This window comes from Mesoplodon densirostris, chromosome 14 (genome assembly GCF_025265405.1).
Source record: "Mesoplodon densirostris isolate mMesDen1 chromosome 14, mMesDen1 primary haplotype, whole genome shotgun sequence".
Lineage (NCBI taxonomy): Eukaryota > Metazoa > Chordata > Mammalia > Artiodactyla > Ziphiidae > Mesoplodon > Mesoplodon densirostris.
Window position 1 is genome coordinate 66,871,902 of NC_082674.1, and position 6,434 is coordinate 66,878,335.

General features: G+C 48.6%; 1 long non-coding RNA gene across 1 annotated transcript; it reads right to left on the minus strand.

Annotated features, from left to right (window-relative positions):
* Positions 1 to 577: 577 nt before the first annotated feature.
* Positions 578 to 5,176, minus strand: LOC132502000 (uncharacterized). The gene is made up of 3 exons (XR_009534378.1): positions 4,810 to 5,176; positions 4,580 to 4,708; positions 578 to 4,240 (listed from the first exon to the last, which is right to left on the minus strand). It is a non-coding gene; the product is annotated as an uncharacterized LOC132502000 (long non-coding RNA).
* Between the last annotated feature and the right edge of the window lie 1,258 nt (positions 5,177 to 6,434).

Genomic DNA, 6,434 nt, shown 5'->3' on the forward strand with positions numbered 1-6,434 from the left:
CATACCTATTTTGTCAAAGGAATGTGTGTTTGAACGATACCTGTGGTTGCTTTCAAATTGACGCAGTTTCTCATGTGGTTTTTAAAATGTTTATATACAATTATACAACCTATTGGCCGATCACTCCAATAGTTTATAGAACCTCGACTACACAGTTTCCCAGACGCATTTTTAAGAACTATGTCTGCTACTCTTAACAATTATAAGGAACTAATTTGCACTCTTGCTCCTCCTTTTGTGTGTTATTTATCAGCTTCATTTTATTTTTTTCCCTACTAAACTTGAAGAGCAAAAACTAAAATACGAAGCAAGAAATTCTTTTTAACCACTAGTGTAATAAACATTCAACATGCCTGCGATCGTAAAACAGAACTCTCTAGTTCCAGCAACAAATGACTATTTAGCAGACACGAATATCCATGCAGGCTGTACTACCATACACATTTCAGAATTTAGCCCTAGATTTTAAGAGTGTAATTATAACCAAACTTTGGGACTATGAAATGTCTTCGTTTATTTGTTGTATGTTGGCATTTATACTGTTTATATATATATATATATATATTGTCTTAGCACTGCTCTGTGCTACGAGCACGGAGGTTAATTTGCCATCTCACTCTCCCTGGAGTGCTGGGCTGTAGCACCACGTAGACGCCCAATGGTGCTGCAGCGTGGATGGACGCACAGACACACAGTGAGAGGAGGGGGCCACATCTGCTGCATATAGATTCCCAAAATGCTTACATTTCATCCCAAATATTCAACAGTTCCATTCCTATTTATCCCACATCCTGGATGAGATCATCTAAGCCCAGAGCTCTGTGCTTGGCCCGCGATCAGAACTAATAATATTAATGCCTTTCTGGTCTCTACTTTTCCTCGGTCTATGACGAGAGCCCTTGGGAGCACTGAAACCCTGGGTTTATTTTATATGAAATAAACGCTATAGTGCTGTGTGTCTCTGCAGTACTGAAAAACAGCTGAAAATCTCATCTCACCAAAAACTAAAGTTAATCTGGCTAAAACAAGCCCCAAATATACTCAAGGGACAGCTTTCTCTGACTCTGCACCAGCATCAAACGTTAATTTTTCCAATGCCAAGTTCTTTACCGTCAGTCGAGAAATGAAGATTTTTATTTAAAGACAAACTAAAGGACAGTGGTGGTGTATGGTTTGAATGCTGGATATCTTCCAAGAAGTAATATGGTGGGAACTGAGCACACTAACTTTTTCTGTGACATTTAAACTAACTCATTCTTCACATTTTATAAACTTTGAAAGTCACATTGGGCTGGAGGTTTTTTAATAGATAGGAAAGAAAGGAAACCAAAAGTCTATGACAGGCAAAGGTTCCATTGGACTTCTCATTCCATTCTCATGTATTATTTTAACATCTACCAAGAGTGTCATATTAGTAACAGCCAGCCTTATTAGCTCTTACTGTGAACCAAGCATTATTCTAGGTACTGTGTTAACTCATTTAATTTTTATAAAATAAAAACCTTATAAAATACTCCTTTTAGAAGATGTGGCACATGTATAGAATGGAATATTACTCAGCCATAAAAAGAAACGAAATTAAGTTATTTGTAGTGAGGCAGATGGACCTAGAGTCTGTCATACAGAGTGAAGTAAGTCAGAAAGAGAAAAACAAATACCGTATGCTAACACATATATATGGAATCTAAAATGAAAAAAAAAAAAAGTCTGAAGAACCTAAGGGCAGGACAGGAATAAAGACGCAGATGTAGAGCATGGGCTTGAGGACACGGGGAGGGGGAAGGGTAAACTGGGATGAAGCGAGAGAGTGGCATGGACATATATACACCACCAAATGTCAAACAGATAGATAGTGGGAAGCAGTCGCATATCACAGGGAGATCAGCTCGGTGCTTTGTGTCCACCTAGAGGGGTGGGGTAGGGAGGAAGGGAGGGAAATGAAAGAGGGAAGGGATATAGGGATATATGTATATGTATAGCTGATTCACTTTGTTATAAAGCAGAAACTAACACACCATTGTAAAGCAATTATATTCCAAAAAAAGACGTTTAAAAAAAATACTCCTTTTAGCACAATTAGCCCCATTGTGCAAAGGAGGACAATAAATGCTGATTTTCTTGATTAGCTCATGGGGTACCGTGCACACCCATCAGCTACCCCATGGTGGGGTGGTGACCGCAGAGAAGCAACAGCCTCTGCCTGGTGAGGGGGGCGGAGCTTCCCCATGGAGCTGACCCTTAACCGGGCGTTACAGGGGAAGGAGGAGGGTCCCTCAGGCCCAGCAGCTTCAGGTGCAGCCACAGAACCGGGGCGGTGGGGAGGCCAGGCGCTGAGCGGGGCTGGGGGTCCCTCTCCCGGGCCAGACTGAGGACTCGGAATTAATCTTGCAGAGCAAATGGTGGTTTTGAGCAGAAATAACTCAGTCTGTGGATGCAGAGGACAAAGCATAGCTACGTGGAAAATGAGCAAAGGTGGGGGGAACCCGGGGCTTTGGGATCTCGGGGAAGCAGATGGGAGGACGGCTGAGGGCAGGGGTCTGTCCCCTGGCGGGGTGGCCTCGGAGGCTTTGCTCCCTCAGGCTTGACCTGGGGACGAGCCTAAGTTGGTTGGGAGGACTGAACGAGAACAGTGCTCGTTCGGGGCCACGTATGAAGGATTCATCATGTCAGATCCTGTCCCCCCTGGAACAGACCTGTACCCCTCCCCCTCAGGCCCGCCCCACCACCGGGCAGTAATAATAACCTAACGAGATCAGGGACCACCGAAGGCGCAGACCAGCCGGCGCCTTGCCGGCCTTCTCTCCGTCAGCCCCCGGCTCCCGGCCACCGGGGGAGTCACCAGGTTACACGATGTTGTCCGGGGCGGCCAGGGTTCCAACCCAGGTCCATCTGGCTAATGCGAACTTCACGCTTGCACTCTCTACGCAAGCACGTGTCTGCTTCCCGAGATCCCATGGTTGCCGGAGGGATTCCCTTTCCCCCGACCCGCCTGCTTGGAGCAGGTGGCCTTGCTTCACTTGGAGCTGCCTTGCTGCGTTACTGTTGGGGAATCAAAGTTAGCAAACCAAGGGGAGCCCAGGCTGACGCGGCAGAAGAGGTGCCGTGGGTGGCAATAGTGCAGCCAGGGCCCGGTGACAGTGCCCTTTCTCTCACAGGTGCCAAGTTTCCTTGCAGATCCTTTCTCCTCACTCCCTACCGGCCCACAGAGCAATGGACACAGGCCCTTGTCGGCGAGCCAGGACGGAGGGAGAGAGGCAAAGGGGCTTGGCAGGTGCTGAGCGTCGTGCTGAGAGCAGGGCTATGGGGACAGGGGACGGCCGGCAGGGAGTTGGAAGAAGGAGGCTGGACTGGCAGGGGAGGGGCTTGGCCTCCTGGCTAAGGAGCATGGCTGTCACCCTGTGGGAATGGAGCCACATGTGGGGCCTGGACGGGCCTGGCCCGGGCTCCCGCCTCCCAGCTGCTGTCCTGCCCCGGGGCACACAGGACGGTGCGGAGGCGGAATGGAAACTGCCACCTGCTGCCAGGGACAGAGCAGAGAGTTGGGGACTGGCCGGGCTTGTGGCCAGCGTCCTCCTGGCTCTGCCTGTATCAACACACGCAGCTCTCAGCAGCCAGGCCGGCCGAGTACCACGGTGGGGCTCTGGAGCATCTGGGTGACCAAACTACAAAAGCACAAGACTCATGCTGCAAAAATACACAGTTAGAAAGGAACTGAGGGAAAGAACCTGAAATCCTTAGATTCAAACCCAGTGTCACTGGTTACGAATGTACTGCTGAATCTGAGGCTCAGTTTCCACGTCTAGAAAATGCTTCTGTTAATTCCCAGAATTTGTGAGACTCGAATGAAGTAATATATGCAAAAACTCTAAATCATTCCCAAATGCAGGCTACTCTGTCCCCAAGGCAGCTGAAGCAAAGAGAATAGCGACACATCCCGTGAGCCCAGCACTTGTGTCTGGGAGGACCCAGGGGCCGGCAGGGATGCGGGTGGGATGAGGGAAAAGGCGTTGCTCCTTGATGATATTGGAGATGGAGAGACACGTGGCCGTGCTGGGCAAGTGGCACCAAGGAAAGGCCCGTGGACTGACCCGGAGCCCGAGAAATGATGTGCTGGGAAAACCGACCCACACGGCTTCTGCTGCTGTCAGGTCCTTTCAAGGGACAGGAGATGCAGGAACTTCCCTGGTGGTCCAGTGATTAGAACTCCGCGCTTCCTCTGCTGGGGGCCCAGGTTCCATCCCTGGTCGGGGAACTAAGATTACACAAGGCACACGGTGCCGCCAAAACAACAACAACAAAACAAACAAACAAGGGACAGGAGACACTGCTCCGAGCCACCCCTCCCTGTGGCCTCCTTTGGGACCAGACAAAACTTAGTGCTTTACTCCACGTGCACTTGAGAGAGGCGTGAGATGGGGCACCTGAAACTGCTTTGGCAGCGAATCCAGAAAAGGTGAAACGGACAAAGATAAATCGCTGCCTTAGAAACTTGGAAGAGTGGGGAAGATGCTGATTTCAACTAAAAATAATCCTTGGAAACAAGATCCCCTGCTGTGGAATTTGTTTGTATATCTCGTACCTGACAACGGCCAGACCCTCGGGAGCAGGCAGGACAGACGAAGCTGGAGAAGATTTGATCCCAGATTTACTGGTATGAGGAGGACCCAGAGCGGCTTCATCCTGAGGCCGGATGCAGGCCGGAAGCCGACTTTGTAAAGGGAAGCCCATAAAAGTCAGCTGGATTTCATTTCGGGGCGCCGTGCCCTGTGCACGAGGCCTGCCCCACCCCCAAGAGGAGGCTTGACTTACAAATCGCGTCTTTGGAAGATCCATCCATCATCTCCGGCGCGGGGGAGAGGGGACCAGCCTTGAAGAATTCCTGCCATGCTCTTGTGAGATACGGGTGGCTGGGATTATCCGAATGAAAGTGTGAAAATGGATTTCCAGTTTTTGTATTTTGATGGCATTAAGCCATTTGAGTCCCATTAAGGGACTCCCATTAGCTGGGCAAATATACTCTAAAGAAGGTCAACACCCAATCTCCCCTGCATTCTCAGCACAGTGGGAAGCGTGCTGAGCGTTCAAAGCTCCTGACACTTACAGCCTGGACTGTACAAAATGACCATTCCTACTGGGCCCGCTTTTGAGAAGCCCCAAAGGAAGAGATATTCATCTTTATCTGACTATTGCCCACAAAGACTACTTACTTGACATAAGAAGTAATTTATGTATTCACGTTTGATAACATGAGATGTGTGTAAAAAGTAAGGAAGTGGGGGAAAGTTGGAAAGGTTTTTATTTGGCTCAGACACAGTCCCTCCAGATCCAGATTCTCTAGCGTTTAGGTCAAATTTCGCATGTCATTCTCATGTGTCATAGCCCAAGCCACAGCAATTCAACAATGACCGAGCAGGACCAGCTGTGGCTCTGGAGCAGAGATCACACCACTGAGATGCTGAAACACGACCAGGAAACCACAGCCTTGTTTGCCCTGCAGGGAAGATCTCTTGGGACAAGGTATTGTGTGTGTTTGAGTCCCAGAAAGTATGCCTCTTGGAAAGTGCCCCATGACCAGGGTTGTGTGAAAAGGAGGGAAGTAGTATGTACCACAGGACGAAGATAAGGGAGTGCGTGTGTCAGGAAGCAAGAATTTAAAGATGCAGAAACCAGTAAGTAACCTTGGAGGCTCTCAACCAGAAGAGAGTGACTTGGGGGTAGGGTCCTGGAAGAAGGTGGTCTCGGCGGCCATTTGCTTCTTCCTCTCCGTTCCCTTCTCCCTCCCACGTCACTCGTTTCGTCATGGCGCTCTGCGTCTCAGTATGTGGTTTCTTCTTGTACCAAATGTATTCTAACTATACAAAGAGCTTACAGTGCTGCCATCTTCTTATAAAATGACATATGACAAAATTACTAAAACAGACCGAGTGATATTTTACTTCTCGCACCTACACTACAAAGCAAAGAAAATTTCCTTCTTACCTCTTCCATGGAAGCCTGAAAGGTCTGCCAAGTCCTACAATATCTGGAAACATCCCTCCACACACAAATATGGGAGGACTGACATTGTACTTGTAACCTTCTCAGACATGTTTCCTTAATTATTGCTTAAGATGCTCCCATACAATGACCTCCCTGGTCTCCCCCATCACTGTGGTCCATCCCAAGGCTCCGGCTGTGAATAATGGGAGGGGGCTCACGGTGCTCTCCTCCAGGAGGGTGAGGCTGGCTGGGGGAGGCTAAGGGCAGCCCCTTTAGAAACATGTGGACCCTGCACACTTGAGCTGGGAAATGGTGCCTCTCACAGAGGAAACAGGACGTGGATAGTGACATGAGCAAGAGGACCTATTTCCATTTTCACTGTTTCAAAGTACTGAGATTAAAGATGATCAAGCATAGAGATGATTTTAAGATAATGGTATGATGGAAACTATTAA